General features: G+C 44.3%; 1 pseudogene across 1 annotated transcript; it reads right to left on the bottom strand.

The window, feature by feature from the left end:
- Window positions 1-1,386: 1,386 nt before the first annotated feature.
- Window positions 1,387-2,661, bottom strand: LOC308251858 (GTP-binding protein 10-like; annotated as a pseudogene). The gene is made up of 2 exons: window positions 2,569-2,661; window positions 1,387-2,470 (listed from the first exon to the last, which is right to left on the bottom strand). The product of its transcript is annotated as a GTP-binding protein 10-like (transcript).
- Between the last annotated feature and the right edge of the window lie 23,205 nt (window positions 2,662-25,866).

Here is a 25,866-nt window from a genome sequence, read left to right as displayed (position 1 = left end):
AGTCCTATAGGGTAGGTCTTAACGGGTCTCAGCTTTAGGTATTTCTTAAACCATAAAGTGCTATGCAAATAAAATTGCATTTTTTTCAAACAAAAGAATTTTATATACACTTTAGATTTTTCACGTATGTATTGGCCTTCCCTTTCCTGGTGAGGTTTTGGTATATCTCTTCTTTAACCAGGACCCAATAGTCTATGACATTGCTCAGGCTTTTATGCTTATTGAGGTTGAAGTGGCACTTGGGTGACACTGGGAGGAAGACATTACACTCCAACATCCCTGGTGTCAGAGCTAGATTGGTATTCACGCCAGGCACACACTGAACACTTCATCTTCCAGGCACACCACTGAGCCATTTATTTGACACTTATAAGTCAAATAAATAAGAAAACCACGGAAAAGCCCAGGGCAGTCCTGTCCTTATTTGGCACATGGAAATATAGATAACTTTCTCTGAGTCCCTACGGAATGCTAACACCAGGAACTGGGAAGAGAAAGGAAGAAAGAAGAGATAGAGAAAGGCTATCTTGACTCTTGAAGTGTTTAATTAGTATGAGAGCCAAGAAGAAGCAGAAAAATATAGGATGTCCCCCCAAAATGTATATACCCTTTGATTAATTATTAATTTCAATGCGTTAAATCTGAAAAAGAAAGAAACATCAATTGAGCTATCAGCTGTTAAGTGTATATGCATTTTGGGGCACCCTTTAGTTATCAAGAAAGTATAAATAAAAGGGGAAAACTAGCATTTCTTGAGCTTCTACCAGGTGCTAAGGAATGTGCTAGTCCAGTGGTTTTCAAACTTGACCAGCCATCAGAATCACCTAGATAGGGGGCTTGCTGCAGCATAGATTGCTGGGCCTGGCTGGAGTGGCTCAGTGGTTGAGTGTCAACCTATGAACCAGGAGATCACGGTTTGATTAGCGGTCAGGGCACATGCCGGGTTGTGGTCTCGATTCCCAGTGTGGGGCGTATAGGAGGCAGCTGATCAATTTTTCTCTCTCATCATTGATGTTTCTATCTCTCTCTTCCTCTCCCTTCCTCTCTGAAATCAATAAAAATGTATTTTTTTTAAAAAAAAATAAAGAGACATAGATTGCTGGGTTTCTGAGTCAATAGGTCTGGAAGAGAGCTCAATCATTTACATTTTTTTACAGGGCTATCAGAGGATTTTATTATCGGTGGATTGGCCATAAAGGTATGAACTGTCATTTTTAGCTCTGTTACTTTTTTACTATTGATACACTTAACTACAAAAAACTTAAAAAGATATGGATCTCAAATGATGGCGTATATATCAGAAGGTTAGTAATAACTAACATTCAAAACACATATCTGTGGAAAAGCTTTCAAATGAACACAATTTCAATATCATTCTGAATAGATTTAAATTATATTCATTCTGGAACTAGTAGTACCATCCTTTGCTGGTGGCTGACTATAAGATATCGTACTGAATAAAGTAAGCAAATATTTCTTATGGTATGTATTATTTTCCCAGTTGGCATGTTCAACCAGATATTTCCTTATACATTTCTTTAATTCGTCAATTCCTTCTCCACTAATTGCAGAGGTGGGGATGATATGTTGTAACTCCACAGTCCTCTCTGGAATCCTTTTTTGTTTTTTCAAATAAATGCAGAAAGTCTGTAGGATTCTGGAGTTGGTTCATCAGTACATGGAATTTATCTTGGACATCTAACAAGTCCATTGTATTAACAGCAGAAATGCAGGTTTTGTCTGAAGTTTCTCTCTGTACAACACCAACTCTTTCATAAGCAGTAGTATAGTTTCAAAGGCAGTTCTGTATTGATTTAGGGATGAAAGCTGAAATCCAGAAATATCGACAAAAACAGAAGGAATAGCTTAGTTCTGTCCATGTGCTTGAGGAATGTGTGGCCAAGCCTTTGTTTATAGGTGCTCCTTCTATTAAACCAGGAAGATCCTCTACTGTTATCTGTTTGAAGTCTTTATACATCTTTCCAAGTTCAGGCTTTACTGTTGTAAAGGCATAATCTATAATGGCAGGTTTTGCATGAGAAATCTGACTTAGCAAAAAGGATTTTCCAGCATTTGGGAATCCACTAGGCCTACATCAGCTGTAAGTTTTAGATCGAGGTGAATTATATGTTTCTGGCCTTTCAAGGACAAGACACTCATAAGTAATTTACCACCGAGACCTCCTTCAGCTACCAAAATTCTGTCTCTCTCATTATTGAGTCCTCCTATCATGATAGCCTTTCCATCAGTTATGGACATACCCACAGGTACAGGAATTTCACAATCTCTTCCTTTGGAGCCCTTTAGGACACTAAGCTGACCGCCTGCTCCTTCTCCAGCCAAAAACTGTTTCTGAGCATATTTGTCTTTAAATCGTTTTAAAGTCATTCCCTTACGAGCTGCAACACAGACGTCACCACCTTTTCCACCTCCCACCTAAACAAGGATAACCATCCCACTCCTGCCTCCCCTGATGAAGTCACGTTATCAACGAAGTTTCCATTCTGTCTGAACAAACACAGCTGCAGAGCACGGGGACTGCGATGGGCCAGGACTCCAAGAATTCACATCTTCAGCGAGCGTCCAGGTGGCACTGCTGCTGCAGGTCCAGGAACCACACTTGGAGATCCATGCGAAGTTGGTAATCTGTGCTAGATGCATATCTTATCTCATTTAAACATCTCAAGAGCACTGTGAAGTAGATATCATTATCCCCATTTTGCACATGAGGAAAGGAGAATCCAGAGAACTTTCAGAGCCCACAGCTAGTGAATGCCAAAGCCAAACCATGCATTTAAATCTGTCTAACTCCAAAGCTCACAATTTTCTTGCTATTTCACCTAACCGCCCTGCACGCACACACATATACACACACCACCACCACCACCACCACCCATACACACACACTTCCTGGAAAAGTAGACCTAGAATACTATCTGAACTGGTTAATGTTGTCAGAATCTCCAGGGTTTGACAGATGTTAGTTAAAATACCTATATATTTGTTGATAATGTGTGTGGTGTTCTGAGAGTTCTTCGTGACCTAGCAGAGATGGAATGTCTCTTCATAAGCTCTGTAAATTCCAATGATGATCCTGAAACAGGATCTGTACTGTTCACCAGAGTCACCTTAGTAAATAACTATGGAAAACAGGTCTCCAGGGTTTCAGAGTAAACAGGCATGGGGACATCATTTCACATCACATGCTACTTAAAATAATAGATGGTTAACAATGTTTTCCAAAGGATCCAGAATGGAGGAGTCAGTGATCCTGACCAAAACTTCCCCATCCTTTGACTCTAACTCAGAAGGCAAACATCTCCTAGGTGACCTGCCACCTCCACTTCCTCTACTACCTCCTTTCATAATGATGGAACCTTGTTACAAATCAGATTTTCATCTGACTGTCCCCCTTCCCCTTTCCATAAACCTCCTGCTGCAGGAGAAGTAATTCTATTAAAATGTTTAGCCCTAGCTAGTTTGGCTCAGTGGATAGAGCGTGGGCCTGCAGACTGAAGGGTCCCAGGTTCGATTTTAGCCAAGGGCACATGCGGGCTTGGTCCCAGTGCGGGGTGTGCAGAAGGTAGCCAATCAATGATTCTCTCTCATCATTGCTGTTTCTCTCTCTCTTTCCCTCTCCCTTCCTCTCTGAAATCAATAAAAATGTATTTTTAAATGTATAAAAGCAAACACTTCAAACTTAAGTAGGTTTTCTCATGTGAACAAAGGAATCCTATCTTCCTGTTGAATTTTTGTTGTCTAAAAGACCTTAATTCATACACAAATTAACAATTTAAGGAATTGGAGGGAAGATATTACTATAGATTCTACAAAGATTAAAAGGATGATAAGGGAAATTTATGAACAGCTTTGTACCAATACATTTGACAACTTTGATAATATGAACAAATTCCTTTAAAAGACACAAACTATCAAAGCTCACTGAAGAACAAATAGCTAACCTATATATCTATGAAAGAAATTTCATTTATAGTTTAAAACCTTCCCACAAAGAAAAGTCCAGGTCTGGATATCTTTACAGGTGAATTCTACCAAACATGTAAGGAAGAAATAATACAAGTTCTATACAAATTCTTTTGGTAATTTAAGTTACTCCCAAGTAACTCTTGAGGCTAAAATTACATTGAAATTAAAATACTTTAGTTCAAGTTGAGATCAAAGACTGCACTGTTAAAGGGAGGAAGATGTCTTTAATCCACGTTTGTTGTTGTTGTGTATGGTATAAGATAGTGTCCAGTTTCATTCCTTTGCATGTGGTTGTCCAATATCCCCAGTACCATTTATTGAAGAGACTGTCCTTGCCCCCCTGTATATTCTTGACTCCTTTGTCATAAATTAGTTGACCATACATGGGTGGGTTTATTTCTGGGCTTTCTAATCCATTCCATTGATCTATGTGTCTGTTTGCATGCCAATACCAGACTGTTTTAATTATTATAGTTTTGTGCTAGACTTTGAAATCAGGGGGCATGATGCCTCCAATGTTGTTCTTTCTCAAAATTGCTTTGGCTTTTCAAGGTCTTTTATGGTTCCATACAAATTTTATGATTTTTGTTCTATTTCTGTGGGGGGAAAAATGCCAGTGGAATTTTTATAGGGATTGCATTACATCTATAGATTACTTTGGGTAATATGGACATTTTAACAATATCAATTCTTATTTGTGGAATATCTTCCTACTTAGTTGTGTATTTTTCATTTTTTAAATTATTGTTTTGTAGTTTTCATTGTACAGGTCTTCCCGTTTCTTGGTTAAATTTATTCCTGGGTATTTTTTATGCAATTGTAAATGGCATTGTTTTCTTACTTTCTCTTTCTGATACTTCATTATTAATGTATAAAAATTCAACAGATTTTTGCATATTGATTTTTATCCTGCACCTTTGCTGAATTAATTAGTTTTTTAGTTCTAACAATTTTTTGATGGAGTCTCCAGGGTTTTCATGTTTTCTGCAAAAGTGACAGTTTTACTTCCTTCTAGGATTGATTACTGATGTCTGACATGGGCGTGATGGGACAGTGGTAGTACTTTCTATCCTAATGTATGTATCCCCTCTTTTAGAAACGAAGGCTCAATAAGAAGAAATAAGACCATTTAGTGTGGGTTTAGGGACATTGTGTTGATTATGGAGTCAGGGCAGGTTCAGAATCAAAGGGGTTATTTTTCTTTTCTTGTCTTTAATGATCATTCCCAGTGTTGACAATATGCAAGAAAATGACACTCTCATACACAGTTTTTGAGAATGTGAGTTGGCACAACTTTCCTGAAGGACAATTTGACAATATGTAACAAAAACCTTAATAGTTTTCACACCCTTTGACCTAGAAATTTTACTGCCAGAAATTTATCCCAGGGATGTGCAGGGAGACTTAGCAAAGGTTGTTCATGGCAAGTCTGTAATAATAGAATATTGGAGACAACCTAGGGGCTTGCCTATAAGGGATTAGGTAAATGCATGTGCTATCCAATCTATGACCTGCAGTCATTTGATTATTACAGAATACACGAGGGCTTGGAGAGATGTTCATGACATATTATTGAGTGAAAAAAAAAAAACCACACAAGTCTGAGAGTAGTATATTCAGTAAGTCTCGTTGTCTATTTTTTTCCCCAAAAGGAATTTATACATATAAATATAGACATGGAAAAAAGGTCACAGTAGGTATAGCAAAATGATAACAGTTAACATTAAATTATTAATATTACCTGATGGTAAAATTAATTTATATTTTCTTCCTTTTGCTGATCTGATTTTTCAAAAATTTCTCTAAGTAACTCATATTTTTTAAAGGAAGAGGTTTTAATAACAAGTACTTTTAATTCAGGTGGCCAGATAAAATACACCACGGGACTACAATCTTATTCATTGTTTCTCTGAAATGTGAATATTAGTGGGTGTCCCTTTCTTATTTTTATTTGCTAAATCTGGCAAGCCTAGGCTTAATGCAAAGTAATCAAAGGAGAGATCAGGATGCTGGGCCCCGATGTGCTGGCTCCTTTGAGGATCAGGGAGGAATTGATTGATCCAAGTCTTATAACCAGGAAATAGGATACATGGACTAGGAAAGAAAGATTAATTTGGGAGCCACACAGCCCTTACCTCCAATCTGGACTCTAACATCACCACCCTCCCGTCCCCCAGCCCCACTCGCTGCTCCACAATCCAGATGTCCTGGGGCAGGTTCCTTGTCTCCCCTGCGCCTCAGTAATAATGCCTCACAAGGATCAAATGAGAACATGTGGGTGTACGCACTTTGCCAATTGCAAACTGCCAAGCAGCACATTATTATCATGTTAGTAAATTACACGCACAAGGACGTGATGAACAGGAACAAAACATCGCCGCACGCAACCATGGAATTGTTCCTTGCAGCAGATTTTTGATGGCTCTCTGAGGTCAAAACAACTCAAGGTTTAGTCGCTTCAGGACTGAACCCATATATTAACATCTATCCAAATTGTCTTTACGAGCCTATTTATAGATGCACTGATCATTAAATATTGTTGGAACTCGTTGCCTGTCACAAGTCGGTTGTTAAATTGCTTGGCAAGCAGCGTGGGATGAGTGGCTCCGAGGAAGCCCGTGTGGTGTACGAGCTTGGCAGCTCATAACTCCAGGCCCTCACCTTATCCTCACACACGAGTGCTGGTCACCTTGGAAACTGCCCTATTCTACATGCAGAGCACAGAACGCCCCAGCTGACATGGAATTCATCAGCAGCCACCTTCTCTGCTGGTCTCTGTGACTGAACACCCGCCAGTGCCTCTCAAGCCACTTCAGGGAGGATCCGTGTGGGGCTCCAGGGATCTTTTAAGGAGGAAATTAACACAGGAGGTTGGGGATTAAAAAACAAAAAAATAAAATGGGGAGAAAGAAATTAAGGGAGAAGGAAAGAGGAAAGAGGAAAGGGAGAAGAAAATATAAAGATCACAAAGAAGAAAATGAGATTATTATCCTATTTTATAGATGGGAAAACTGAGGCCCCGAGGTCTAAGGTCACATAACCAGTATATATCAGAGCTGAATTTCAAATCCAAGAAAAATAAAATCCCCGAAGGAGAAAACAGTACCCCCTAAAGAAGCTGGAATTTCCCGATGTCCAGAACAGTTCCTCGTGGGAATCGGACATTCTGGAAACAAAATGTGACTTGTTAGTGAGGTAGAATGGCACAGAGGAGAGAGACAGCCAGAGACAGCCATCTGCAAGCCAGGAAGAGGGCCCGCACCAAGAACCTAACCCTGTCCTAGCTGGTTTCTCAGTGGTTAGAGCTTCGATCCCCAGACTGAAAGGTCCTGGGTTCAAGTCCAGTCGAGGGCATGTACCTCGGTTGCAGGCTTGCAGTAGGCAACCAATCAATGTGACTCTATCACATCAATGTTTGTTTCTCTCTGTCCCTCTCTCTTCCGCTCTCTAAAAAATCAGTGGAGAAAATTACCCTCGGGTGAGGATTAACAACAACAAAAGAAGAACCTAACCCTGGTCTTGGACTTCCCAGCCTCCCGAACTGTGAGAAAACAATGTCTGGTGTTTAAGCCACCCAGTCTATGTTATTTGTTATAGCAGCTTGAGCAGACTAAGACGTATGCCAAGTCTATGTTTAATTTATTACGGAACCGCCGAACTCTTTTCCACAGTGGCTGCACCGTTTCCCATTCCCAGCGTCAGTGTTTGAGGGAGAGAATACCAGTGTGGAGTCCCAGCACCCTCAGCCTGAATCTTAGTTCTGCCACACACTTAACTGAGTGACATCCTTCTGCAACCTGGCTTTCAGTTTCTCATTAGTCAAATGGGGATAACAGAGCTGAGAGGGGATTACATAGATGACGTGAAACGCTCCTAGCACAGGGTGCCCAGGAAATGTCCGTGGCTTCCTGGTTGGTGTGGAGAGAGTCACAAAATCCCAGTGAGGGAAGGAGTTGGACAGGTACAGCAAACGAGTTCCTGGATTATCATGGCAGGATTCCACGTCGTGTGTCATGCCCAAATGTCCCCATCACCGCTCTCCATAGAGCAATGGGAGCCAGAACCAACCCTGCTGAGCATCGGATGGCATTTCCCAAGCGTGTTCTCAGAAAATTGGCTTTCACAGGGTACACATGGTGGGTGTCGAGGGAAAGAAGAATGCTGAAGGCAAATAACTTTGCGAGACACTAGCTTAATAACACCAAAGCAGGTTTCTCTTCTGCAGGACTTCTCGGAGCATTGAACAGAGTTATGCACTTTAAAATCTCCAATGAGAAATGGAGTCTGCAGCATTTCCTAAACCTCTCCATCCTGGGAGACCTTCCCCAGCTGGGAAGGCTGTGTCCAGAAATGGGGCATTTGTCCACACAGCAAGGACACCACAGACAACAACCTAAGGAGACCTCAGCCTAGAGTTCTAAATACCCCAGACTACTGCATTGTAGACATTCTGTCCTTTCCTGCTTTATCCCAAATGGCAACTTAACAGACTGCAGCCACTTCTCTCTGTAGTCTCTCTCTCAGTGTCCCCACTCAACCCTGCTGCGTGAAGTCAATCTCCAAGTTCAAGTTCAAGGCGTTACATAATCTGAGGCTGAGGGAAGAGGGTCACCTCATCAGCACTGAGGAAACTGGCCCTCCCATCCCCACCCTGAAGCAGGTCCTGAACACAAGTGGGCAGAGCTAGGTTTTCCTTCTCAGCCAGGTCTCCGCTGCGGAGTGCAGTAAATTCCCAGAGAGCTGACCTTCTTGGGTCCTGCGATTACCCTTTTGTATATTAGTGTACTTAAAAAAAAAAATCCATGACAAATTTGGAGGCTGTCACTAAAGGTATAAGAAAAGGCTAGGATCTCGGACAGACCAAAAGCCTTAGCAGTTTCCTGAGACGCAGGGCAAGGAGCTGGAGCCTTTTTCCAGAAGAACTGACCTCCAGGTTCACAGGTCATGCAGATACAAGCGAGTTCTACCCTGCTGCTGCCCATGTCAGGCAATGGTGAATAATTTCACCTCAGATGGTGACCAGATAGTAAAATGATTCTCACTTCACATACAAGCTTACCCGGAATGTTTTATCCTTGGGGCACTGTGGACACCGAACACTTTGAACTAGAATGAAGAAGAGAATCCCAGGGTGACCCTAAGACAGGAACCACGAGAGCCAACCAATCTTTATTATTATGAGCACCTACTAGGTGACAGATGCATATAGTCCAATAGCCAGAGAGAAGAGCCAACTGCACACGAGTGCGTAGGGCAGGGATGAATCCTAGCCAGCCCGGGGACCACCGCCAGGTCCCACAGACTGCTTGTTCAGCTGGACTTGGGGAAACTGAGCAATGTCTGCAATGTCAGGAATTTGATCCACCCCGTCCTTACCCACCCTGTCAGAAGGCTGCAGCTGCGTTGAGGCCCTAGGAAGATTCACTCAAGTATAAAGTTAGATGTGGATTTGCTTTTCTTTTTTTTTTAATTTCATATGTTCCCAGATTTTTACAAAATAATGACCCAAAGGTGAACTGGTAAGTAATTACATTTCATATCTCTACCTTCAGGAAAACTGTTGCTATGTCATCTCCCCCTCCCTACATACCAAATGATATCCAAGATTTTTTTTGTCTCTGAAATTAGATGTTCTTATTTCTTGTTTGAAATATTTATTTTTAATTTTTTTTATTAAAGTTATTGGGGTGACATTAGTTAATAAAATTATACAGGTTTGCCCTGGCCGGTGTGGCTCAGGTGGTTGGGCACCATCCCATACATGAAAGGGTTGCTGGTTTGATTCCCAGTCAGGGCACACGCCCAGATTGTGGGTTTGATCCTCGGTTGTAGGCGAGCAAGAGGGAGTCTATGGATGTTTTGCTCTTACATCCATGTTTCTCTCTCTCCCTTTCCCTTCCTCTCTCTCTAAAATAATCAATTTTTAAAAAATCTTTTAAAAAAATTATATAGGTTTCAGATATACAATTCTATAATACGTCATCTGTATATTGTATTGTGTGTGTATTTGTTTTTCATCAACACATTTGAAGGGAGCAGGCACTGCAGATGGCCGAAGAAAGTCTGGCCGAGAGCTCTCCCACAGTTGATTGGCCGCCTCCGGCAAGTCCCCTACTGGGGATTGAACCCGCAACCCAGGCATGTGCCCTGACCCGGAATCAAATCATGACCTCCTGGTTCACTGAGCCACGCCGGCCAGTCGGGAAGGCTTTTTTATTACAGTAAAATTCACATAACAAAAATGTGTCATTACTGACATTTAGTACATTCCCCAAATTGTGCAACTGTTACCACTATTGAGTTCTAGGACATTTCATCATTCCCAAAAGAAGCCCCAGACCCATTAAGCAGTCACTTCCCATTACCCCTCCCCTTAGCCCCTGGCAACCACTAATCTGCTCTCTGTCTCTATGGATTTTCCTATTCTGGATATTTCATATAAATGAAATCACACAAATATGTAGCCTTTTGTGACTGGCTTCTTTCTAGTCCATGGTTTAGGGAAGAGCTCACAGTGCTCTTCAAGATGTGCTGTGGGGTCCCTCTGTGGAAGAATAATGTGGTTCTTGTTAAAATGAAAGTTATGGTTTTAACCCCAGACTTATAGAATGGGAATCTTTTGTGGAGAAACCCTGGAATTTATATTTTTAAAACACTTTCCAGACAATTTTGATGGCCCCAAATTTGAGAATCACTGAACTGGAAGGGACTAAAAGAAAGGTGAGAGGTAGGAGAGTAAATGCCTAAGGTTGATGAGGCCAAAGAGCCACCCGCATGCTGAACTGCTGTCGGCTTTCTCCTCTGCTCTTGGAGTGGGAAGGAGGAGTTAAGTTTTGCTTTGGGATCCAAGTGCCAAATGGGGTCACCCGAAGGTCAGATTGGCACCACCTCCCCCTACAGGACTGGGAACTTCCAAAAGATAAGGATACTTTTATGACCCTCGGGGACTGTGCACAGTGTTTAAGAATTTCCACACGCTGTTCGTTTTTGACTGATGGTTGTTGTTTTGAAATTTGAAAGTATAGCAAATCAGTCATAAAGCAATGACTGTTTATGTGCATTTTCACAGCATTAAGCAATACTTCTTTGTGCTGAGAATCAACATTATTCACTTTGGGAATCTTTCCCAGATTTCTGTTAACTCATTCACACATAGTTTCTCCTCCCAGCCTTGTGACTCAGTGAATTTTTTCCCAGCTGGGGCAGGGAACAAGGAAACTGTCATATACAGACCCAGACTAGTACACTACACGCGTAAGGATCATGGAAGACGGCCCTGCTCCAAGTATTTTCCCTCTTCAGCTCTGCGGGGACTCATCTAAGAATGAGTAGCTCCCCACCTGTTTTGGTTCTCCACTGCACGTAACAAGTCTCACCAAACCTTAGTGACTTAACACAACACCATTTTTTTAGTTTTCACCACTCTTTGGATTGAGCCCAGATGAGCAGTCCTGTTCTATGAGATGCCGTATGGGGCTACAGCCATCCGGGGGCTCAACTGGTCTGAAGAGTCCAGGCTGACTCACTCTGTGGCTGGTAGCTGATGCTGGGAGCTTAGCTGGGGCTGTTGATGGAAATGTCTACACATGGCCTCTTCATGTGGCTTGGGCGTCCCACACTATGGCAGCTCGGCTAGGAGAGGGAATAACCTCAGAGCAAGTGTCCCAAGAGGGAGGAAGTGGTTCAAAGAACTGATTTGGGGTTAGACCCTAGTTCTAAGGCCTTGGATAAATTTCTTAATCTCTTGGAACCTAAGCTTCTTCATCTACTGAATGAAGACAATGCCTTCCTCATCAGATTGATGTGAAGATGAAGTGAGATAATATATGCAAAGCCTTACACACAGTGCTTTGTAAACAGGACTGGATTATGATCATGGACACATGGACACCTCATCCTGAATGTAGGTGCTAAATCTCTCCATTCTTTTTCCCAGGCTCCTATGGATTCCTGAGCTGCCACCCCTGACCTGAAAAAAAGGGGGGAGTTCTGAAGGGTCCTTTTCTAATGGGACCCTTCAGAACTAAATGCAGAAATCAGAAACTATGACATGACTCTTTAGAATTTATCTTAAAGGGGAAAAGAATCTTACAAGTGTTGAAAGATGTTTATAGAAAGATATTTTTTGCAAAAGTGTGAATAACATGTTATCAATAGCATGTTATCATCCTAAACATCTACTAGTATCAATAGGGGACAGGATCTGATACATCCATATTCTACTGGATATTAACTGCTTTTAAAGTATGGAGCATCTGATTAGCCTTCCTCTTGGGGGGAAATCCTAAGACAGTAAAGAAGCACCCCTGCTTTCCGCTACAGAAGTGGGAAAAAGGCAGCTACGCCCACTCCCTGCTCCCTGGAAGGTAAGTACAGGCATGTGAGCCGAGTGTGGCCAGTGAGATGCTCCTGCCTAAGGCTTTGCCCACAAAGGCACAAAAATAGTTAGTGGTTGCCAAGCTGGCAGTGGAGCCAGATGCCATCCGTGTCTGGTGGAGCAGAGCCACCTCAATGACCTAGACTGCTCACCTTGGAACTGTTTTGTGCAAGAGCAATACACTTCTGTATTCCTTGAATCACTCTAAGTTGGGCTTTCTTTGTTACAGCAGCTCAGCTTACTCTACTTGTGGCGATTTAAAAACAGGCCACAGATTCCTTGGCACTCGGCCCATTGAGAAGCACAGCCCTTGTCCACGCTCCTTGAATGGGGACAGGCTGATGACTACTTGGTCAGTGACTGTGGTGGGAGTGACTTCTCAGGCGAGGTCATGAGAGGCACACCGCTCCCTCCCTGCTCTCTGAACACTAGCTCCAGGGCCGGGGCGCTGAACTTCCTCCTAAGAAGTCAGACTACCCAGAGGCTGCCACACTGTGAGGAAGCCCAAGCCACACGGAGAGGCCAGGTATGGGCACTCCTGCCAACTGTCCCAGCTCAGCCCAGGGTTCAAGTCATCCCAGCCCAATCTCCAAACATGTGAATGAAGAAACTTTCAGTTAATTCCATTACCCCAACCCCGCCCCAGCCTTCACCTCACTCCCACTTTTTTTAACGGAAGTTGCAGATATTATGGCATCATCCCGGCTGTGCCGTGCGAGTTCCTGACCCACAGACTTCATGAGCGTATTAAAATGGTGGTGGCTTTATCCCACTAAGTGTTGTGGCTTGTTTCACTGTCACAGCTCATGAAGCACTAACTAACACATCATAGACCTCTGAGTTATCCAGTACTCTCCCAAAAAACTCCTCTTTGCTGATTATGTTAACCAGAGTTGGTTTCTGCTGTTGCAATCAAGAATCTTGACAATGAAACACTATACAAACCTTAAACTGATATAACTCACCCAACTAGTGTGGCTCAGTGGTTGAGCGTCGACCTCTGAACCGGGAGGTCACGGTTTGATTCCCAGTCAGGACACATGCCCAGGTTTCGGGCTTGATCCCCAATAGGGGGCATGCAGGAGGCATCTGATCAATGATTTTCTCTCATCATTGCTGTTTCTATCTCTCTCCCTCTCCCTTCCTCTCTGAAATCAATAAAAATATATTTTTTAAAAAATTGATATAGTGCTACATAAACTGTCACGAAAAGATGTTCATGGTTTAGTTTTAAGTGAAAATGGCAAGTTCTAACAGAGTAAGTACAGAACTGTCCCATTTTTGTAAAATAAAATTATTACTTTTGCATAGAATAAATTCTAGGATGCTATGTACCAGAATTATACAGTACTGTATTGTCTTCAGGTATTGGAATTATCGGGTTTTTTCCTTATGTTTACCTGTGTTTTCTAATTATTTAAAATAATGAACATCATTACACAGAGAGTTGTATAGTTTTTAAAAATTAAAAAAAATTTTAAATAAAGCCAGGATTATAAATCAAGAAATTTGAGAGTGCCAGGAATACCTCTTCACCTCTGGGAAATTTATACATTCCCCAAGCAGAGACCCCGAAGCACAATCTTTAGGGAGTGTGGTAGCCCCTGATAATTCCTCCCCTTCCTATAAGCATATGCTGTTCCTCACATCTGGAAGTAGTTTATTTCCCCTTTCTTAAATCTGGGCTACTCCTGTGACTGCTTTGGCCAATGCAATGCAGCATAAGATGTTTGAGGACTTCCCATCTCCAACCTTAGGAAGACCAGAGGCTTCTGTTTCCTCCCTCTTACATTCTTGTCCTTGGGGTGTTCCCTCTCAGAACCTAGCCCCAGCCGTGCGGAAAGGTCACGTGGAGGAGAATCAAGGCTCTCCCTTGGCAGCCTCAGCTGAGCTCATGGCCAGCAGCCGGCACCAGCTGCCAGCCGTGTGCGTGAATCCTGTGGGTTTCCTGCCCGTGCAGACCCAGGGGATGGTGGCTCTAACCAACACCGGGTGGGGCTGAGCCCTGTGAGATCCCAGACTCATGGGAGGTACTAAAATGGTAGTGTTTTTCACCATTAGATTTTGAGATACAATGGTAGCCAGCCTTCAAGATGGCTCCTTCTGGTACTCACACCCTCTTTTAGTCCCTCTGCACATCATACCAGGGCTGGCCTGTGTGACTACCTGAATACAGCAGAAGTGATACATGGTATGTTACTTCCAAGATTAGGTGATAAAAGACATGGTTGCTTCTGTCTGGGTCTCTCACAGATCACTCTTCCTGTCCATGGAGAGAAGTCCACATAGGATGACCAACTGGTCGCCATCTCACATCCTGAAAACCCCCTCAGTCCTGGGCCAACTGGGATTGTCACCCAAATCCACATGATGAGGAACTGAGGCCTCTGGACAGCAGTGAGCAAGAAACCAAGGTCTCCCACCAATAGCCACAGGAGGGAACCACTTTGGAAGCAAGTCCCCCAGCCTCAGTCAGGCCCCAGGAGACAGCTTGACTGCAGCTTCATGAAAGACCCGGATCCAGAACCCCAGGTAAGTTGACCCCTAGAAACTGTGTGAGATAGGAAAGCTTAGTCCCTTTAAGCTGCTAGATTCGGGTAATGTGTTAAACAGCAATAGGTAACTTACACATGGTGTGTTACAGCCTAAGAGATAACAGGAACGAGGAGCATTTCAGGTCGGGTCCTGCACCCTGTTTTAAACAGCTGTGAAGATCTTTCTGTTTGGGGAATTCTTCTCCTTTCCTGAAAATCAACCTGAGGGAATTTTGCTTTTCGAGTTCCTGAAGAGCAGAGCTGGGCGGGGCCCCTGGCTGCCACTGGGTGAGCTCATTCCAACTCTAATTGTTTTCCAGGTCTTAACAATAAATCTCTGGGGCTCACAAGGTACTCCCACCTCTCCATTTCCAAACGCTCTCAGAGGCTGCCCTAATTTCCCCGAAGGCCGGAAGTGCTCACCTGGGCGGCTTAGACAGCCTTCTCTGCTGGAAAGCATCCCCTGGGCTCCAGCAACATGGCCATCTGGGTGCAGAGAGCCATGCACATGGGCTGTGGGGACCTGGGGGGGGCTTGATCTAAAATCTTTCCAACGAGGCACCCAGGTATTTGAGATTTCACCTGTCAAGTGTGATTAATTCACATGGCACGGAAAATTTATTTATTCAGCCGCACCTCCTTCTGAATGAGTGTATGGAAGACATTCTTTCCTGCCCAGGGTCGCAGAAGAGCAGTGGGAACGCAACCCAGGGAGGCACAAAAGGCAAAGCTAACCTTGGCCCCACCTCCTAAGGCTGGGTTAGACTGCCCTTAGGGCTGCAGGGCTGCGCACAGGCAAGCACCCAGCATGCTCCAGGGCAGGCTGCGGTGTGCACCAGGGACGCAGGTAACCGTAGCAAAGTAGATGATTATACAAGTAACATGGAATGAGCTGTTAGTTTCTTGGCACTGTTGTAATAAGCCACCACAAACTGGGTGGCTTAAAATATCAGGACTTTATTCTCTTCTAGTTCTGGAGGCTAAAAGTCCAAAATTGAGGTGTCAGCAGGCTTGGTTCCTTCTGAGGGCTGTGAGGGAGTCTGTTCCAAGCCTCTCTCCTGGCTTCTGGTGGTTTGCTGGCAGTCGCTGGCGTTCCTCCGCTTGTCCGTGCATCACCCCGATCTCTGCTTTCAAGTTCACGTGGCATTTTCCCTGTGTGTGCATTGCTGTGTCCACGTTTTCCATGTTAATGACCTCATCTTAAGTTGGTCATCTGCAAAGGTCCCATTTCCAAATAAGTCACATTCACAGGCACTAGGAGTTAGGATTTCAACATCTTTTAGGAGAAGACACAACTCAACCCATAACACTGAGCATTTAATAAAAACAGTTAATAGCCATGGAATTCCAGGCATTTGACATGATAGTCATTTTATATACACTTTTCCTAACCCTCACAATAAGATTTCCCAATATTACAGGTCTTATCTTTACTCACATAGCTAGAAAATATAGGCTCTGGAGTCAGATAGCCTGGCTTCACCACTTAGCTGGGAGGCCTTGGGCAAGTTAATTAACCTCTGTGCCTCTATGTCCTCATTGGTAAAGTGAGGATAATAGTACCGCCATCCATGCTGAGTTGTTGAAAGAATTTTAAAAGATAATGCACAGAGCCTGGCGCATCGTAATTACTGAACTCATGGTAGCTATTATAAGCAGTAGAGTCAAAACTTAAATCCAGTCCAGCCAGCTGTGGTTCAGTTGGTTCAGCATCATCCTATGCACCAAGAGGTCACTGGTTTGATTTCTAGTCAGGGCACATGCCCAGATTGCAGGCTTGATCCCCAGTAGGGGGCGTGCAGGATGAAGCCAATGGATGTTTCTCTCTCATCAATGTCCCTCTCTCTCCTTCTCCCTTCCTGTCTCTCTCTCAGAATCAATAAAAACATATTTTTAAATGCCTTTTTAAAATCACTTAAAAAACAAAAACATAACAACAAAACCCCATACCACTTAAATCCCTGTCTCCTTAGTTCTGATTCCTTCACTCTTTCCTCTTAAATCCAGCATGACTGGGTGTCAGCCACTCCTGCATCCATGATCTCACTGTCTCCTCACAGTACCCCCTGGGAGGTGAATACTTCTGGGTATATTTTCTGGATGAAGGAACTGAGATACAGAGAAGTAAGGTGACTTGACCAAGGTCACCCAGCAAATAGAACATTCTAGTCTGGCTCTGCTGATTCTGATATTTTCCCACTATGTTGCCTGTCATCTAGGGCACAGACATAATAGTTTGCAAGTAACCTCTGGTAGTCAGCTGAGATTATGAGTTTTTGGCAGTGACCACTCCGAGACTATGGCAGGAGTCTGTTTCCATGAGAGTCAGCTCCTGGCAGGTTCAGATAGCTCAGTCCAGCAGATCTGTTGTTAATTCTTGAGAAGGTCCTTGAGAAGAAAGATCTCTCTCTCTCTCTCTCTCTCTCTCTCTCTCTCTCTCTCTCTCTCACACACACACACACACACACACACACACACACACACTGCCTCTGAGGCCTCACCCCTGGGACAAATCAACTAACCATTGAAAGGGGATGGGTTGTATCAGATTTTTTAGTTAGAAAGCCTGAAGAGTGAGAACTGGCTGCTAAGCCAAATCCAAAGCTCCTTTGCAAGCCAGTGCTGGGCAGAGAAGAGTCCAAAAGACAACAACAAAATGTCAACACCTCAGTGATGGATTCTCTCAGGTTTGTCAGGACAGAAAGAGAGCCCAAGCAGCTAAGTCCTCAGGGGCCTTTCCCTGATCCTCCCTCATCACCTCTGCCACAGCCGCTTTTCCACACACAGTTCAGCCTACAAATATCTAAGGAGAGCGGACGCAATGAAATGGCTGCACACAGGCCTCGTCTGGCCCCTAGACAAGTTTTATTTAGCCTGCACACAGCTTCTTAAAAATTATTTTTATTTTTCTTAATTGGAGAGAGAGAGAGGAAGGGGGAGAGAAGGAAACATCCACTTATTTATGCATTCATTGGTTAATTTTTGTATGTACCCGGACTGGGAATCAAACCCACAACCTTGGCCTATAACAACACTCCAAGCAACTGAGCTACCCAGCCAGGGCAGCCTGCACACAGCTTTTAAGTAGATGTTAACATTTTAAAAGGAAGAAGTGTCACATAGAATCTGTGGATTTTTTTTTTTTTTTTTTTTTTTTTTTTTTTTTTTGCTTCTTTTGCAAAACCAAAGGTTCTGGCCAAGTGCCTCTGATCCCTGAGTGGTAACTGAGTTGAAGTTGAGTAGTGGCTGCCTCCAAATTGATTATTTTTATGCCCAAACTACTTGACTCTTTCGTCTTCCCTGCCTGGCCCCGTAGGTCATTTGAGTTTTTAACTAAGGCCTTTGGCCTAACAAATAAAATACATCTGGCCTCATCTTGGCATTCAAAAATCTTCACAGTGTGCCTTATTCAGACTTAACCACCCATCTCAAATTTATTTGCACCCTCATTCCCAAACAGGTTCCTTATTCTCTCACATTCATGCCATTGCTAGTGCTTTTGTATTTCCTCTAAGATGCCTTTCATCCCAACTTGGTCTGGGAATTCTTCCACACCCCTTATTTATTTGTTTGTTTGTTCATTATTTATTTAAGAATTTTTGTGAGCTTTTTTTTTTTTTTTTTTTGAGCCAAACTGTTGACAGTTGTCAGGAAGTAGAATCTCAACAGATTGGGATAATGCTCCAGAGAATGGCAGTTTTTCATCTTATTTTATACATTATAATCAAAGGAGAAGGTGTTAGTGGGTTCCATGATAGATTAGGGAGGCGGGAGAAAGCAAAGGGGGGAAACCTCTGGGATTGGATAAAAAGTAAAATGATAGACACATACTTCTTTTACTTAGGCAGGGTCAGGATAGTTCACAGCTTCCACACCCACTAATGTCCCTCTGAAGGCCTTCTCAGAATCTCCCAAACAGACAGAAGCTTCCTTTCGATTGATGGGCCAAAGCACCTTGTTCTTTTGAACTACTTGTTCTGGATTTTCACAGCATCACACATTTGCGTAATATAATTTCTCTTCTTGTAATTCACTTCCTTCCTGGTAAATTATTCCCAATAAGCCCAGCCTTCAATGAATGGGAAGGCCATCTTAACCCTCCAACCAACCCAGTCACCCGGTAAATAGCACTGAGTGGCCTCACTTAATGCCACGTGGAGCGGAATAGTTGCCTGGCTGAGACTTGTACAAATTCCTGACTTTTTGACAATTGTGAGAAATAATAACAGGATTGTTGTTTTAAGCCACTAAGTTCTAGGCCAGTTTGTTACATAGCAATAGATAATTAAAACAGATTGCAAAGTAAAAAAGTCTTTAATCTTGTTAATTATTTTCTTCAAGTTTTGTTACAAAATTAAATATATGTATAATACATATACAAACACATACAATTTATTTATTTTTAAATTAAACCTTTATTGTTGCAAGTATTACATATGTCCTATATTTTCCCCCATTGACTCCTAGCCTGCCCCTGCTCCCCGCTCTAGGCCTTCACCACCATGTTGTCTGTGTCCATGGGTTACGCATATATACATACAAATTCTTTGATTGATCTCCTCCCCCCACCCACCCTTCCCCACCTTCCCTCTAAGTACACAATTTAGAGAAGTAGAAGTGACCTAATGTTATTGAGCTCCTAATTTTATTTCTGCCTGGTACTTTCACATGCATTATCTTATCTAATGCTCAAGATAATCCAGTTTACATTATTATTTACATTTTTTAAAAGAAGTTAAGTAACTTGCAAATGATTGCATAGCTCATGAGTGGGGGAAATGGGAACTGAGCACCCAGTTCTATCCAGTTGGGATACCCATGTTTTTATCACCATCTCACATCCCCACACCACCTCTCTTGGCTCAGACAATGATCTACATTCCACTAAATGTGGCATCAAATGTGGTTTTCCATGTTGCTGCAAAGCCTTCAAAGCCTTCCTTTTAAATGGCACCATATTATTCCAACTGTAGTTTATACACCATTTCCTATTGTTGAGTATTCACATTCCTTCAAAATCTTTTTGCCATTTAAAGGAATCCTGGCCCTGGTTGGTTTGGCTCGGTGGATGGAGCGTCAGCCTACAGAGTGAATGGTCCCAGCTTCGATTCCAGTTAAGGGCACATGCCAGGGTTGCAGGCTCCATCCCCAGTAGGGGGCATGTAGGAGGCAGCTGATCAATGACTCTCTCTCATCATTGATATTTCTATCTCTCTTTCCCCTCTCCCTTCCTCTCTGAAATCAATTAAAATATAATTTTTTAAAAACGGAATTATGACAGTTGCATCGGGCTGTTAAGAGTAGAAATGAGGGAGTGGTGGGCCATTTGGGGGGTTTCTTTGGCATTACAAGTGACCTCATCTATAGAACTCCTCCTTTTGCTCCCTGCCCACATACCTACCCTCTCCACTCTGACTGTCTTAATGAACCTGGTCACATAGTCACCTAAGGAGAAGGTCATGTAGCAGGAGCAAAGAGAGGGGAGAAAAGCAATCCCTTGGAACTCACACCCATTCAGGCCAGATGAGCTCATCACCTTTTAACAACTTAATGCAGCCTTTATCCATCTTAAATAGCTTTGACAGCTGGGAAAATCAAGATTATGTCAGGACTCTGGTTGGTTTTGAAAAGATTATAAATCCTCTTATTTCAAAAGTGCCAAGTGAAAGGTTTATAAATCCTGTTAAGAATTTTAGCTTTTATCCTGAGAGTAACAGTAGCCATTGAATGGTTTTAAACAGGAGTGATGACCTGGGCTGATGTTTTGATCTAGAAAGAATACCTGGTTTGGAGGGCAGTAGGATTTAGTGATTAAAGGGATGGAGGGTGGGGGACAGGGAGGACTCCAGCATGACTCTAGAATACCCCCAGGACAGCTGGGTGGGTAGGATGAAAAGCAGGAAGGGAAGGGAATGACAGGACAGTAGTTCCCTTTGGACCAGATAAACTAGGAGTGCCTGAAAGCAGGGTTTGGGGCAGGTGGACTTCCAGATGCTATTCCTAGGATTCCTGCTGGCTGGCTTGAGACTCAGACTAGGAGGGAGGGCCACATAGGCCAGGCCAGTACAAGGAATTAGAGGGTTCTAGAAAGCCACAGCTGACCCAGCAGGAGAACTGGGAACACTGGGGAAGACCATGTTCCAAAAGACATCTTCAAATCAGTGGCAGAGATAGAAATTTCCTCTAATATCATCTGGGGAAAATGCTAGAAACCTCAACCCTTAACTTGCTCTGTCTGCACCTCCAGAAGCAACTTTCCAGAGCCTTTGGAGGTGCATTTTTTGTTCTTTTTGTTACCTTTCCTTGCCTCTTACTTTGCTATCTGTATTTTTCCTTTTGCCTTCTATTTAAGCCTTTTGATGGGGGTTTTCCTCCCCCTTTCTTTGCTCCACATAAGGTATCTATCTACAATAATAAAAAAGAAACATGCAAATTGACTGTACCTCTGCTACGCCCACAAGCCACACCCACCAGCCAATCAGGAGCGAGTATGCAAATTAACACAATCAAGATGGCTACAGCCGCGGAGCAAACAGGAGGGTTGGGTTTCCCCAGCAATGGAGGAAGCCAAGCTTCCTGCACACCCTGGCTGGCCCTGGCCTCCGCTCAAGGCTACAAAGTTTCAATTATAGAAGATACATAAATCCCAACAAAGATGGTGGCAGCCACAGAGCTGGAAAGAGCAGGAGGCTTGGGTTGCCCCCAGCGATGGAGGAAGCAAAGCTTCCCGCCCGCCCTGGCTGGCCCTGGCTTCCGCTCAAGGCTACAAAGTTTCAATTATAGAAGATAAATAAATCCCAGATACAAGGGCCTCTGCTTGGGTCACTGGGGGGCGTGGCCGGCCCGCAAACCACTACAGGCCCCTTGCCCAGGCTGCCCCATGCCCCAAGGGAACCCCCACCCTGATCCGGGACACCCTTCAGGGCAAACCAGCCAGACCTCACCCGTGCATCAGGCCTCTATCCTGTCTAATAAAAGAGTAATATGCAAATTGACAATCACTCCAACACACAAGATGGCTGCCCCCATGTGGACACAAGATGGCCGCCACAAGATGGCCAGCAGGGAAGGGCAGTTGGGAGGGACCAGGCCTGCAAGGGAGGGCAGTTATGGGCAATCAGGCCAGCAGGGGAGGGCAGTTAGGGGTGACCAGGCCAGCAGAGGAGGGAAGTTGGGGGCGACCGGGCCTGCAGGAAAGGGCAGTTTGGGGGCGGGGGGGACACAGGCCTGCAGGGGAGAACAGTTGGGGGGGACCAGGCCTGCAGGGGAGGGCAGCTGGGGGTGACCAGGCCTGCAGGGGAGGGCCATTAGGGGCAATCAGGCTGGCAGAGGAGCAGTTAGGCATCAATCAGGCTGGCAGGGGAGTGGTTAGGGGGTGATCAGGCTGGCAGGCAGAAGCAGTTAGGGGCAATCAGGAAGGTAGGCAGGCGAGCAGTTGGGAGCCAGCAGTCCTGGATTGTGAGAGGGATGTCCAACTGCCAGGATCGGGCCTAAACGGGCAGTCGGACATCCTTCGAGGGGTCCCAGATTGGAAAGGGTGCAGGCTGGGCTGAGGGACACACACCCCCATGCACGAATTTCAGGCACAGGGCCTCTAGTATATATATAAAAGGCTAATATGCAAAGTGTCCCCCTGGGAGTTTGACCAGGAGACCGGGAGTTAGATTGCTTGCTATGACATGCACTGACCACCAGGGGGCAGCTTGGAATGAAGGAAGGCCCCAATCAGTCCTGATCGTTGGCCAGGCCTAGGGACCCTACCTGTGCACGAATTTCATGCACTGGGCCTCTAGTGTAAAAATAAACCTATAAAACACTAAACCATCACATTACCTCTCAAAACATATTCAGTGTCCACCAGATCTTCAGAGGGGCCTTGAGTCTCATGGGGGGAACCAGATGGGGCAAAGTAGGCAAGTCTGGGAGAAGAGCCTCCCTGAAGCACAGGAAGGAGCAAGCATGGACCGGGGGGCGGGGGTGGGGGGCACTGGGGACAGTGTTTGGAGTGAACTGGACTGAAAGCACAGGAAGTCCTCAGGACCTCAGAAGGATAGTAAAGTCTACATGCATACATTGACTCGGCTTCAATAGAGGCTGGCCAGGCAAGACCAGATGCCAGGTAATTTTTATCCAATTGTCACATATTCAGGGGTTGAGAGATTTTCAGGCTTCACATTTTCTTTATATATATACTAGAGGCCTGGTGCACAAAATTCGTGCATGGGGGGGTCCTCTCAGCCCAGCCTGCACTCTCTCCAATCCAGGACCCCTCGGGGGATGTCTGACTGCCGGTTTAAGCCAGATCCTGGGGATCAGGCTTAAACCGGCAGTCAGACATCCATCTCACAATCCAGGACCGCTGGCTCCTACCTGCTCACCTGCCTGCCTGCCTGATCACCCCTCACTGCCCCCCCTGCTGGCCTGGTCGTCCCCAACTGCCCCTCCCCCGCTGGCCTGGTCACCCCCAACTGCCCCCCCTGCCAGCCTGGTCACCCCACGCAGCCTGCTGTTCAGTCGTTTGGTCGTCCCTCACTAACCCCCCTGCTGGCCTTGTCGCCCAGGCAGCCTGCTGGTCGTTACTGTTACTGTGACGGCATCCCAGACAATTTGCATATTCCTCTATTATTAGTGTAGACATAGATATATATATATATATATATATATATATATATATATATATATATATTGTTTTTTTAAATTTCAGGGAGGAAGGGAGAGGGCAAGAGAGACAGAAACATCCATGATGAGAATCATTGATTGGTTGCCTCCTGCACACCCCCTCCTGGGGATCGAGCCCTCAACCAGGGCATGTGCTCTTGACCGGAATCGAACCTGGGACTCTTCAATCCACAGGCTGACACTCTAGCCACTGAGCCAAACCGGTTAGGGCAAGGCTTCATATTCCCCACACAAAGGAAATGAGACTTCCTGGGAAATGTGAGGTGCTCAGGGGCCTGGGAATTGGGTTGGGAAATGGTGATAAGAAGTCTTTGAGCAATTGTGGATCTGCTGCGGTTTGGAGTGAGATCTGAGTTTCTTTGCCATGGATGTGAGGGTAGAGGGAAGGGAGAGGCACAGAGTCCCTAAGAACCTTTAACTTTGTCATTTTACTGAGAACTTGCACATTGAGTTATTCTTCATTGAGCCTCATTTATTAGCAGGTTCCATACACAATTTATAATTGTACCTTATTGATTTACGTAAGTTTGCAGTTGTTTACAAGTCCATGACTTACTTTTTATTCCTCCAGGGCCAAGACCCACAGATGCCCAAAGGGGATTGCTCTGCAACAGGGAGAAAGCCCCAGGCAGCCTAACAAAGCTTTCCCGGTTTCTATCCTTGGGCGTTCCTCAGACTGGGCTTCCCTTTGCAGGGAGAGGTCTTCCTGGGGCCAGGGAGGGGTTGGAGGTGGGGTAGACCCCAGAATCACACCATCTGGGATTAACTCCCAAGCAGGAGGTTGCACCAAAGTCATCAAAATGCTTTCTTCCTTTGTGTAATCACTTGACAGGCTAATTTTGTTTGAGGATACTCCTGACCCCTCCCTCAAACAGCAGACTGTGGAGTAGCCCAGTAAATCCAGTTCTATTTGGGCTGAGAGGACAAATGATTCCCCAGCTCTAAAGACTGAATGGAGAGCAGGTAGCAGGGAGCGCCTCAGGAGGATCCTCACAGTCACTAGGTAAACGGGGTACCTTGTAGTAGCTTGTTGATCCAGCCATTTGCTGCTCACTCACACAGTAAAAACTGTATAACCTAGAGATTTAAGAGAAGATATCAAAATACCAAGCAATTTCATATTTAGTAGTTGCCAGTACAAAGCATGAAACTTGAACTTCTTTTTTCTTAATGGTCAACAAATGTTTAGTGATTGTCTACCATGGGGCAGGAACTCAGCCAGCAGGCACTGAAGACCCAGAAATTAATAAACACAGAGTAGGAGAGGACAGATAAAAGGAGTAGTCTCCCAACCCCCCATATAACTACAATTCGTGATACATGTCTTGTAATATTAATATCAATAATACCTAACATCAATTGGGTTCACTATTTACCAGGTGCTGAACTGAGTGGTCTTCAATTCATCCCCTCATTTAGTCCTTACAACTCCATGAGATAGATGTGTTTATCATCCCCACTTTAAAAATGAAAAAAAATATATGAGGCACAAAGAAGTTAGGTGACTTGCTAGGAAAAGGCAGAGCTGTGATTTGAACCAAGGGCTGACTCCAGGAAGCATGCTCTTGACCATGAAGCAAAGAACAGGGTGAAATAAGGACTTGCCTTCAGATGGGAAGATCTCTCTGCACTCCCTATACTCTCAGCCTTTCTCTGCCTTTTCAGCCCAATTAGGATGACAATACCATTGACCTACTGACCTGACCTGAATATCTAGGACTGGGGTGGCTCTGAGTCAGAGCAGAAAATGCCAGCAATTTCACATGTACCTGTTGGGTTATGAAGAAGGATTAAGAATGAAGTTAGGGTCAGGGACAAGATAATCGTGCCTTGCCAACATAATCACATCCCCTGCACGCTGTGATAAAAATGATTGAGTCAGAAGGTTCTGCTTTGTGCAAGAGTCATCTGACAGACTCCCAAAGAGGCCACCCAGGGTAGTGGTACCTTAATGAACATACCACAGATCTGAACCTGTTTCACAGCCAAGTCAGTATTCCAAGGTTCACGAGTCTGGACAAGCCTGACTCCCAGCATTCCAATTCATAGGAGTCTGAAGTATATAACCAGATACCCATTGATTTATTAACACTTGGTGTTAGTCCTTCAGTAACTGGAATGCTCCTGTGTCAACTGGCCACCCTTTTCCCAATACCAGCAACCCCAGGAAGCCAAATGAGTCATTAGCAGGCCGGTTGGTGGGTGTTTCCCATGTGTTAAGGCAGTGGTCGGCAAACTCATTAGTCAACAGAGCCAAATATCAACAGTACAACGATTGAAATTTCTTTT

The sequence above is a fragment of the Plecotus auritus genome, assembly GCF_963455305.1.
Source record: "Plecotus auritus genome assembly, chromosome: 6".
NCBI classification, from domain to species: domain Eukaryota; kingdom Metazoa; phylum Chordata; class Mammalia; order Chiroptera; family Vespertilionidae; genus Plecotus; species Plecotus auritus.
Note: the sequence above shows the minus strand (reverse complement) of the source record. Positions and strands in the feature narration are given on the sequence as shown.